The sequence below is a fragment of the Apostichopus japonicus genome, chromosome 2, assembly GCF_037975245.1.
Source record: "Apostichopus japonicus isolate 1M-3 chromosome 2, ASM3797524v1, whole genome shotgun sequence".
Classification (NCBI taxonomy): Eukaryota; Metazoa; Echinodermata; class Holothuroidea; order Aspidochirotida; family Stichopodidae; genus Apostichopus; species Apostichopus japonicus.
This window is the reverse complement of record NC_092562.1, coordinates 26,194,642-26,206,774: the sequence shown is the minus strand read 5'-3', so window position 1 is coordinate 26,206,774 and position 12,133 is coordinate 26,194,642. Positions and strand designations below refer to the sequence as shown.

General features: G+C 37.8%; 1 long non-coding RNA gene across 1 annotated transcript; it reads right to left on the bottom strand.

Annotated features, from left to right (window-relative positions):
* Nucleotides 1-1,325: 1,325 nt before the first annotated feature.
* LOC139984146 (uncharacterized) lies at nucleotides 1,326-3,251 on the bottom strand. Its single transcript, XR_011798954.1, has 2 exons — nucleotides 2,414-3,251; nucleotides 1,326-1,674 (listed from the first exon to the last, which is right to left on the bottom strand). It is a non-coding gene; the product is annotated as an uncharacterized lncRNA (long non-coding RNA).
* Between the last annotated feature and the right edge of the window lie 8,882 nt (nucleotides 3,252-12,133).

The window sequence follows — 12,133 nt, the reverse complement described above, 5'->3', positions numbered from 1 at the left end:
ATTATATACACATGCAACGATTTTAATGCCAGGTGAAAGAAGAAAAAAAAACAAGTAAATATGGAATGTTTCTATTTTTAGTTACTAGTTTGCAAATCAAAACCTCTGAAAACCAGCTACCCACTTGAAGTAACTTAACATATATCAGCAGTTAAATTGAACCAAACAAATTTATGTTTAAAATTCGGTGTGTTTATCCTCACATGATATAAACGCCTAGGCACTTCTTCCATGATGGTTATCGGCCCCTCGACCCCCCCCCCCCCCCTCCACCCAGGCCCGGAAACGGTACCAGCCTCTTTTATGTGGAACGAACTTGACACAGAACACCACTTACTGCCTCATTTCGTAGCACACTTAATATTTTGTTGCTGCTTTAAATTTTATTTTAATTAAAATATATTTTGATATAAAATGCAATGATAGCCCAAACAAGATCTCTAAATTTGTTACCCTGAAAGTCTGGAATTAACCATGCATGAATAATGAAAGACAAACGTACAAGTACAACAACATTTCGACGACAAGTTATTAGACCTATGCTCTATAGCTATGTCTTATTTTAAAATATGATTTACTAAATGATTCATTAAAAATTAATAGAATCATGCTTTTTTCTTTGCTTTTGTTTCCTGAAAATATTTTAAGGATAACTTAATCCTTAACATTTAATCCCTTGATGGAATATATTAGCTGTGAAGGGAAATTAAAAAAAAAGGCTTCCATTAAAGCAAAGGACTAACAAGGAAATAATAATTAATCTGACATCTATTATTATGGGCATATTCTTTCTTCCTTGTTGCATTTATCTCAGGCAGGATTTCGTTTTAAAGGTATCATGTAATTACACCAAATGTTAAATTAGAGAAGACTCTTCTTTATTATACAAAATCGTCAACTGCAACTTGTTTGTATCCGAAACAACGGCGTTTGCTGTTTGTTCCTGGTGCCTCATTAATCAACAAATGCTCAGGACAGGATTATCCACGTGCAACAAGGGCACGAGTTTAAACGTTGGGTAAAAAAAATCAAAGAAATATTGTTATAACGTTACATTATTCTACGTTGTATATGGTACAAAAAGTTCAAAGAAGTCAAACGAAATGGACTTCGATATGCAGTCTTTACGCTGTTGATCAATGACTGTTTTATGTGATGTTTCAATGTACGTATCATAACCACCGTGGGCAAATAGATGTCTTTTGTGAGCTATACATCCGGCGTTATCCGGTACAATTGTATCTCTATGGGAGCTCCAATAAACTGTTTGCCATGGGCCTCCCACAAGCTTAATCCGGCACATCAAACAATGACCATTTTCACCATTTGGAGGGGGGTCATACCTTCATTGTTATTGTTCAGCCTAATTAACAGCCCAAGTTGGGGCGTCAGTCGGTACGCATTTTAAAGATACGTCTCCTTTCCTAACGGTGGGTATCCTTTTTTCTGGACTTTTCGCTAAGGAGAACGTCCTTATAAGAATGAGTCCAGCCTCATTTTGTTCAGTCTTTCCGACTCCCAAGTGAACTCCTGCACTACGGTACCCTAGCTCGTTCGCTCTCCATGTCAGATTCCTCGGATGACATATACTCAGTTGACATCACTGTACAGTCTGTCTTTTCTCTCCTCTGACCAGTCTATGTTCTTCATTGCGCTCAATCTACACTGAAGTTTCTGTAAACAAAGACACAAGAATAGGTATGAATTAGACATATATAAAGATCAGTTGGCATATAGTTTACTTTGTCGAAAAATATACTAGCTCCAACTGTCAATATCTCCAGCCCCTCCCCCGTGAAAAATGTGAAGGCGCGGAAGTATCATTCCGCCCACCCCCCCCCCCCCGCTTCGCAAGTCAGAAAAACCCCGTTTTCATTTCCAAATGAGAAAAAAATCTCATTTGGAGCACCAAATTGCATCTAAGGCCAGGTGAAAATACAAAATTAAGTTTACAAAATGGGGTGGGTGTTGAAGTGTGCTTTATTGCACCAAATTGCATCTGAGGCCACCTGGAAATGCAAAAACTCCCCTTAGACCCCTCCCCGGGCCGGCCATCAGTCTTCAACCCCCTACTCAAATGTACCTTCCTACGCCACTGTATGTTTCAACGGTTTACAAAGCAGATTTGTTTATGTGTTGGGGGAGGTAGGGGTACGTGGTCGGGTGACGTTCACCATCACAAGGTTAGAACGTGAATGTATCAATAACAGTATACCCTGGCAAATTGTGCATGAAACATTTTACAGATATCTAAAAGGAGATTATTATATTATTTCTCTCACTGTCATATTTTAACTCTTTTAATTTATCGTTTTTAAAGGAGCGAATGCCTGTACAGGTCTAGGGTTTATATAACGGTGACTTTTAGTGATTGAAAAATTACATTAATAAGTCTTGGCCTAGTGTTACGTACCGAACAATCCAGTAGCACAGAGAACTTCGTTTTCGTTTTTTTTTTTCGAAAGAAGTTGTTCCTTCTCAGCCAGTAGTGCTCGGAGTGCCTTTAATTCTTCCTTCAAATGTTTGCATCGAGCTTTCTGTCACAACATGTGCATACTGCCGCGGTAGTTCCAACTGTCGCTGCTTCTAAATTTTTTTTCTTTTTCCAATACACGTATGACATTTTCCTGCGGAACATCATTAAAAACCAGCGACGGATCGAATTGAAAGTGTACTTTTATAAACTGGCAACCTTGCTTCCACGGAGCTTTCTGTTACTTCTGCAATAAACCACGAAAGCCGGAATCGTCCATTTTGAATGCTCTTTGCAATGTAGAACTCGATTGAGGATCAAGTGCGGTGTGAATCAAACCAACGTGTTGCTACTTGTGATACCGCCTTTTACTGATTTCAAATTGCCCGCTTTCTAGTAAGCCCAGGCTGTGACGTAATGAACTATACTGACTACGTTATTGTTACTAACCAACTGGAGTAGCCAACCAGTGACCTGCAAAGTGACAGACAGTAAACTTTATCAATGTGATGTGACCGGAAATTTCACTTGCTTATCTGGAAATGGTATTTATAGTAAGTGAGCAGTATACTTTTCTGTTTCGTACATATATTGCGGTGGGTATTTGTGCGTTTCATCGCTTTACGTGCATGATATAGGCCTTGAATATACTTCTTCGAATATCACTTGACGGCATATTGAGAGAAATCGGCAGAGCAAAAAACGGACTGATGAAATCTATCTCGACTAATCTATGAAAAAGGATATGGACAATGGGAATCGTAAGAGGAGCATTTAAAACGGGGGGAGGGGAGGGGGAAGGGGGAGGGGGAAGGGGCAGGGGCAGGGGGCATGTGGTAGGAGGTTGGTGGTAGGAGGTTGGAGGTTGGAAAAAGTTTCGCACAAAATTTAAGCAAAAATTACCTAAATCTCAAATATGGATTTGCGCCGCTATGACCGACAAAGTTTAGCCGAGGTTTTTGAAGCCTGACACTGAGTACCGATTGTTCGATATCCCAGTTCCGAGGCTTGTGCCCCCCCCCCCCACCCACCCACCCTGTCCCCGTTTTTAAATAAATGCCCTAAATAGCTATTCTGGACCCGACCATTTCTAAAGCCGCAAAAACGGCATCACCAAAGAACCGGCTAATTATATTTTAATTTCTATCTCAGGACTAAACTCGGAGGGGGTACATATAGTTGGATAGAAGGAGACATCCACAAATATCCAAAATATGACTCATTTGTAATATTAGATGAATTCTACGACCATTCTGGATCAGTTTAGGGGAAAATGTTGTATCCATGAGATGTCAATGCGTTTCTCGATCACCTGACTTTCCAATTAAAATTAACGGGTTACATTCTATAACAAAGGCATATGCATTTAAACAGGTTCATAATAAAATTAAGAACGATTCTTTGCATTTACCACACATTGGGGAACCTGACGAGGGGGGGGGGGGCGAGTGGGTGGGGTGCACCACATGGTTGCATTGGGTCCCCAATATAGCGTTAAAGGAGGTCTAATTAAAGTACCCTAATTATTGTAAATGCTCATTTAAACGTCGCGGGTTCTCAGAAGCTAACTTGGCGAAAACAGCAAAAATTTTCAGGAAAATTCGTTTCATATATATAACTATTGGAGAATAAAACCATTACCTTGACTGATCCGGCACATGCATATGGATTTCGCTGTGTGTACTACGTATTGTAATGTATAGGCGCTCTATTTTTGCCTTTATACGGCACTTATGTATGTTTATTTACTATATATATGTATATATATATATATATATATATATATATATATATATATATATATATATATATATATATATATATATATGAAAATCGTAATGAGTTTGTAAATCAAGAACAGTGAAACAAACTTCCAGCCTCCACCGGGATTCGAACCACGGGCCTCCCGCTCTGTACGCGGACACCCTAACCACTAGGCTATATGGACGCTGATTGTATGTCCAGAGGTTCGAAACCGGTAAGGAAGGTCTATATGTTTGGGACTTGCTATTCTGTTTATTTAAGACTTGCATGTGTCTCAAGCATGAATGTATTACGGTACCCTCACAGGATAATAGTTCCGTGTCTCAGATATGCATTTCTTTAATGGAATTATATAACGGACACAGGACAATCTTAGCTATTATATATTTGCATATAGGTGCGTGATTTTTAAAAACACCACACGTGAATATGCCAATTTTTTGGCATAATGCTTATTTTCTCAAGCGATATAAATTATTTTCGACATTTCCGTAAAAACTAAACAGTAATGAACGTCGTTTACGTATTATACACAGGGACGTAGCTAAGGCCTGATGATTGAGAGTGGGTATGGGGGGGGGGTGGGAGATGTAGTGGCTGAAATTCCAACTGGATGGGATTTGGAGCCAGAAAATTCCGACTGCTGCCTTGTAACCCGCAGCCCCCTCCCCCACACCCTACTCGTCAACGATACAGTCAGTGTCAGTCAGTCAGTCAGACACTCCATCTTTCGCGACTGCACTTTTGTTTTTTTCGGTACATTTGTACCACTGGCCCTCACTTCACAAATTTATTAATCACTCTGGTTAGCGAGTAAGCAATGAGTATAAGTTATCTGCTTGATAGGCTACATAGACTACCAACTAAAAAAGCTATGTTAATGTAACAAAGGGGAAAAATGTTCTTTTTCAACAAATTATATTCGACGACATAGTGAACTACCCCAAAATACAGTGCTTTTTCCTGGCGCGCTTAATATTATTTTCTTGGGGGGGGGGGGGGCTATTTATCACTCACATGAAAAAAATTAAATTGTTCACTTCATTCCAACTGAGCATTGGGAATGAAGTGAACAGTTAAACATTTTGCAGAAAAATGTTGAGTTGACGAGATACGATAAGTTGCCAATTAAACATTTTGCAGAAAATTTTACAATTGCTCAATTGGGATGAAGTGAACAATTGAACATTTTGCCAAAAACATGTCCAATGAACGAGATAAGATAAGTTGTCAATTGAACATTTTGCAGAAAATTTTTCAATTGCTCAGATGGAATGAAGTCAACAAGTGAACAATTTGCAGCAAAATGTCCAATACACGAGATATGATAAGTTGTCAATTAAACATTTTTCAAAAATTGTTCAATTGCTCAGTTTAAGCAACTAAGCAATCCAACATTTTTCTGTCTTTTTTTTTTGGATAAGATTTTATCTTGTTATTTTAACAATTTACTGAAAAATTTCACTTTATGAGCAAAGTTTTTCTTATGTTGATGGCCATTTTAAGCTTCCGTAGAATAGCATTGAGTGTTTTAATTGTATACGTTGTACAGTAGTTTATTAGGCATTTTTTTTTAGAGTATTCAAAATCCACGAAGTTTTGTATGGTGGAGTATAAAAACCGCGAGATACAATCTCTTAATATGACAAGGAAAACGTGGTAAATATGACTGATTAAAGGTCAAGTTTGACCGAAAATTGTAGGTCACTCACAAATAGCAAGAATTTATGAAAAATAGAGTTCGACAGTCAGAAAAATTAGAGTGCCACAGTCGGAAATTCCGTACTCATAAGCGTACGTATACAATTTTAATCTAAGGCTTATGGGTACAGTTCTTCCTCGTTATTATCCCCCACTATAATTTTCAGTTGATATATGTAATCAACATATTATGTTAAATTAAAAGTAAGTATAGGTATCATCAACCTATATATGAAATTGATCGCAGAGTCAATCAGGCGTAATAGATTTAGGGAGGGGAAATTGATTGTGGGGTGAGGGGCTTCGAGTTCAAATACGTATACTCATCAAAAGTAGTCTGTAATCGCCCCAAATTACGGCATGCTGTAATTGCTGGAAGTTTTCAAAAAAGTCCTCTCCTGAAGGTGTTCACTCTCCATATTGTTCGCTGACATTATAAACACACACAACAAGATGATTTCCCAGTTAGGTAAATTTCCTCCAAGGTGCTTAATAAAACAGTTTAAGAATTTTAACATAAGGTGACCATATTTTAATATGTAGCATATATGGGACCAATAAATCATACTTAGTATGATAGTAATATTTAGTAGTGTAGGGTCTACTCGTTTGTATTGGGCTAGTGAAGTTGCATATAACAAGGTTTGAACCTAACTGGAGACCAAAACTTCCCGGTATGTAACACTGTCGAAAAATAAATGAAGAGGCGCCGGAGGGGGGGGGGGGGGTTCGGTGGTCGGACAGAGGATTCAAGAAATTATGTAATATATTGGCTTCTTAAATAGTGCAGTTCCTAAAGGGTCTACTCGTTTGTAATGGATTTTAATGCCTTCTAAATCGCTTAATTTTCGAACATTTTCTGTGAAGACTACTATATTTCAGTCATACTTTCCCAAGCGTGGGCACAATTCCCCTAAGCGTGGGCACAATAAAGTTACTGTCACACATGCATGTTAACCAATATGTATATGTGTATCTATGTATATGAGTCGGGGGGGGGGGTCGGGTGTCGGAAAGAGGATTCAAGAAAGTATGTAATATATAGGTTTCTTTAATAGTGTAGTTCCTATAAAGAGTCTGCTCGTTTGTATTGGGTTTTAATTCCTTCTTGATTAATTTTCAAACGGTTTCTGTGAAGACTACTATATTTCAGTCATACTTTCCCAAGCGTGGGCACAATTCCCCTAAGCGTGGGCACAATAAAGTTACTGTCACAAATGCATGTTAACCAAAATGTGTATATATGTATATGTGTCGGGGGGGGGGGGTGGGTCGGGGGTCGGACAGAGGATTCAAGAAAGTATGTAATATAAAGGCTTCTTAAATAGTGCAGTTCCTAAAGGGTCTACTCGTTTGTATTGGGTTTTAATGCTTTCTAAATCGCTTAATTTTCGAACAGTTTCTGTGACGACTACTATATTTCAGTCATACGTTCCCAAGCGTGGGCACAATTCTCCTAAGCGTGGGCACAATAAAGTTACTGTCACACATGCATGTTAACCAATATGCATATGTGTATATGTATATGTATATGTATATGTATATATATGTATATGTGTCGGGGGGGGGGGGCGGGTCGGGTGTCGGAAAGAGGATTCAAGAAAGTATGTAATATATAGGCTTCTTTAATAGTGCAGTTCCTAAAGGGTCTACTCGTTTGTATTGGGTTTTAATTCCTTCTAAATTGCTTAATTTTCAAACGGTTTCTGTGAAGACTATTATATTTCAGTCATACTTTCCCAAGCGTGGGCACAATTCCCCTAAGAGTGGGCACAATAAAGTTACTGTCACAAATGCATGTTAACCAAAATGTGTATATATGTATATGTGTTGGGGGGGGGGGTGGGTCGGGTGTCGGAAAGAGGATTCTAATATAAAGGCTTCTTTAATAGTGCAAAGCGTGGGCACAATAAAGTTACTGTCACACATGCATGTTAACCAATATGTATATGTGAAGTGTATGCGGCTGCGTACATTATACATATGTTGTCTATGTATATATGTTAATCGTACATATGTCTGTATCTGAAACTGTATCTGTGCACTGTAATGGCCGCAAATTAAGCAACTTGCAATAATTGCTAGGAATGTTCAAAAAAATACTTTCCTTTGAGGTCTTCGCTCTCCAAATTGTTCTCAGACATTCTTAATGAATACAAAAGATGACTGAATGTCAAGTGAGGTAATTTTTCTTCCAACGAGGTAATATAACCGTTTAAGAATATTGACCAGGGGTGAGGTGACCATTTTTGAATATATGGCATATATGGGCCAATACAGCATACTTTAATCCTTCTACATAACCTATATTAGTTGCATATAACAAGTTTGAACCTAACTGGACACCCAAACTTCTCCCGTAGCAACGTAAACACCTTCGAAAATTAAACGGGTGAGAGGGGGGGGGGGGGTCGTAGTGTTTGAAAGAGAATATAAGAAAGTATATGATGTATAGGCTTTTGTCTCACTTGCATTTTTTCACGGGGCCTTCTCGTTTGTACATGATGTAATGCCTTCCAAATTGTTAAATTTAAGAACAGGTTTTACGACAACTAGCCTAATATATTTCAATCATACTTTCCCAAGCGTGGGCACAATTCCCTAAGCGCGGCACAATACGGATCATATGTATGTGTGTGTATAGTGTACGCGGCTGCGTGCAGTACACGTTGTATATGTTCATTTTAATCGTTACGTCTGTATCTAGCCGGTAAGCAATAGGCCCTACCTACAAGTTGTTTTTCATTCTATATATTAATCTTCGTGGCATTGTTCCACTAATTTTGAGGTGAATGTTTGTAAAACGTTTCCATGTTTGAATTCAGAGTTCAATAACATTATCTACAATAGAAAATTTTCAATAGAAATGAACGTGGAACACATTTCTGGCGTCAACATGTGTCATTTATTTACACTTGCTTTCTATCGCTGCAACAGAAACAATTGCAGCAATGAATGAGAGAGGAAAGGGAGAGCAAAATCGTTATTAAGTTGTCGCATTCCTGCAGTAAAGAGTGCACCGTCTTATAACTACAAATTTATAAATATATACTTTGTACCTCGTAAAACGTGTTTGGTAAAGTATGTTCTTTACTTTGAATCTTTTACTTGCAATATTGTTCACCCAAGATTTTACACCCCAATACAAAACCAGTATATCCCGCTCCAAAGGTTTGCTGTTTTGGCCCCTAATATGCCAGGTATTCAAATATGGTCACCTTTGATACAAAAAAAAATATTGTATTTGTATTACCACCCTTGAGGAAATTAACATTCAGTCATTTTATGTCTTTAATTTAGAAAGTATGAGAACAATTTGGAAAGTAAAGACCTCCTGGAAGGTAATTTTTGTAAACTTCTGGCAGTTATATATAGCGTGCTATAATTTGTGGCATATGCAGACTACCTTTCATCCATTTAGCCACCGACAAATTGCTCAACGGGCAAGTATTAGCTTTGAAGTTATGTTTTCAGGATCACCGCCCTATAAGTGTGTTATACATGTGCACATAATGGTAGCAGTGTTATACATATGAGCTGTTAATGTTACCCTAAAACTGTTGCTTTCTAGGCATTAACCCATCATTTCATGCTCACGACCCGACCTATAGCCAGATTGTTTAACAGGTGAGTTACAACTCCCTGATTTAACTAGTAATTAGCTAGGAAGCACATTAACGCAGGAGGATCGCCATCCTTTTGGAAATTTTCCAGTTCATATACTCCCTTAATGGGGTATAAGAGAATGTATAGCAAACGCTGATACGTGTGCGAAAATTATCAAAGGAGAAAACAACCTCCCCGTGTGAAAAGAAAACAAAGAACAATAAGAAAGCAGACGTCAATTCAGTAAGAGTATACTATTACTTTCAAACGTAAATAGTATCAGCAGGGAGTTGTTATGCAACTCCCTGGTATTAGTCAGCCATACATTTCGTACGCTATTCGCGGTCACATTATTAACCCTCCTGTTGTCATGTTAGCAGCTTTGACCGCGTTTGAAAACAAGCGCGTTTTTTCATGCTGGTTTTGCTGTCGTTTGATTGGAGGATGAACAGCGACTGATCAGGGAGGTCTAAAATATCACCTCCCTGATCAACAGATGAGGGTTGTTCATTGCGGTTTCACAAATTTTCTACAATAAACCAATTGGATGCACTGTTCTGTTTGATACAGTATAAGGCAGGCCGTATCGTGTATTTTCATTGTTGTATCTGCATATGCATCAAGAAGCAGATAAACCAAACACGTACCATACTAATCGGACATAAATAATAATAATAAACAATAAAAAACGTCAGGCCAACTTACTTTAACACATAAATAATTTATACATAAAAAAGTTAGACAGACAGATGAGGAGACCCGTGTATGTGTCTTCTCATCTGTTTTCTCATGATTCCAGCGGTAGTGATAAGAATATCGATCAGCCATGCCATAGCGCCAAACTTAATTCTTTGTGAGGGCGAGCTGTTTGTTGAGGTATTATGATCGAGGGCCCGCAACGTGAATTACGTAACTTACCAAAATGAGCAACCACGAGGAAATTTGCTGATACTCTCATAGAATTAGCTTGAGGAGTTTTGTTGGTTTGACGGCTGCATATATATATATATATATATATATATATATATATATATATACATATATATATATATATATATATATATATATTATAACTGAACAAAGTATGAGAAATACATTGTGAGGTACATATGGTTGTATGTATGTGCAAACCATGCACATTCACGTTGAAAGATATATGCTGTATTAGAACAATGTCAGATATTCAAATATGGTCATCTTTGGTCAAATCCTTTAACTTTTTTATATTACCACGTGCACCCTGAAGGAAATTTACCTCACTGGACATTCAGTCATCTTGTATGTCCATTTACTAGAATTTCAAGAGAACACTTTGGAAGAGTTAAAACCTCTCTTTTTGAAAACTTCTAGCAAGTACTTTAGCATGCTATAATTACAGACGAACATATAATGAACCGAATAGGCAGATGATTGTCTCGGTAAAAATTACCCGTGGGTATAAATTAAATGTGACGTATATGGGCGTTGTAATCATACCGTAATCACGTTCTGGGTATTTTTTGAAATTTCCGACGCTTAAGTTAATATTAATCATCTCTTAAATTAAATTCCGAATCTTTATTGAGTCAACGTAAGCGAAGTTGATGTAATCATGCTGTACTGACACTCGTGGTATGTGTATGCTCTGCGCTCGACGCGTAAGTGAATCGTAATCTTCCCGTAAATTCCGAATTCAGTGGAGAATACATTCAACGTAAACGCAATGCGTAAGTTGGTGTAATCATGCTGTAATCCCGTGGTGTGCATGCTTCGGAATTTCCGACGTGTATATCCTAAACATGCCGTACTGTGCCTGTTTCAGGTGAACGAAAATAACTTAAACTTGACGTTTAAGGATTTCGTAATCAATACGTAAACGCTGAAATGAACGTATTTGGGTATTTGTAAGTTAATTGTAAATATATACAGTACATTTTTAACTGCACTCGTTTCAGCCAACGTAAAGTTGAAATTTTGTTCATGAGATGCAGTCACGGGTAATATCATTATCGGAAAGATTGACATGAGAATTGTGTCCAGTGTTTTATTTCATGGAACAATCAACGTTAACGTCATGCTTAAGTTTGGCGTAAGTTTGTTGTAAACGCGTTGCATCTATGCTACGAGTTTCCGATGTGTAAGATAATCGTAATCCTGTCGTAAATTTCTTCGTGGCGAGATTAAGGTCAACGTAAACGTGGAGAAGAAATAAGTTTTAATAAATACGAAAGTAATTATTAACTTCCGATATGTAAGTTGTCATAAACGTAACGGAAATCTGTTGTTCCGTGTTTACAATGTTTACGGATGCGTAATCACATCGTAAACGCGTTGTTCCAAAATGTACGGGTTTCCGATGTTTAAGGTGACCGTAAGCAAGACGTAAACATCCAAGGACTGTGCTTACGATAACTTAAATGCGTGTCTTTTTCCCGTGTATTGACGCACAGATATTGCTCTCTCGGGTTTTCTCTGTTGAGGATATATGATTTCGTTTGTATTTCCAATTCGGTGGGTAACGGGGGAGAACTAAGAATAATATTGAACAGTATTTGAATATTAGAAAATGAATGAAAGCTTCTGATTTTAAAACTCGTCCTCAGTTGATTG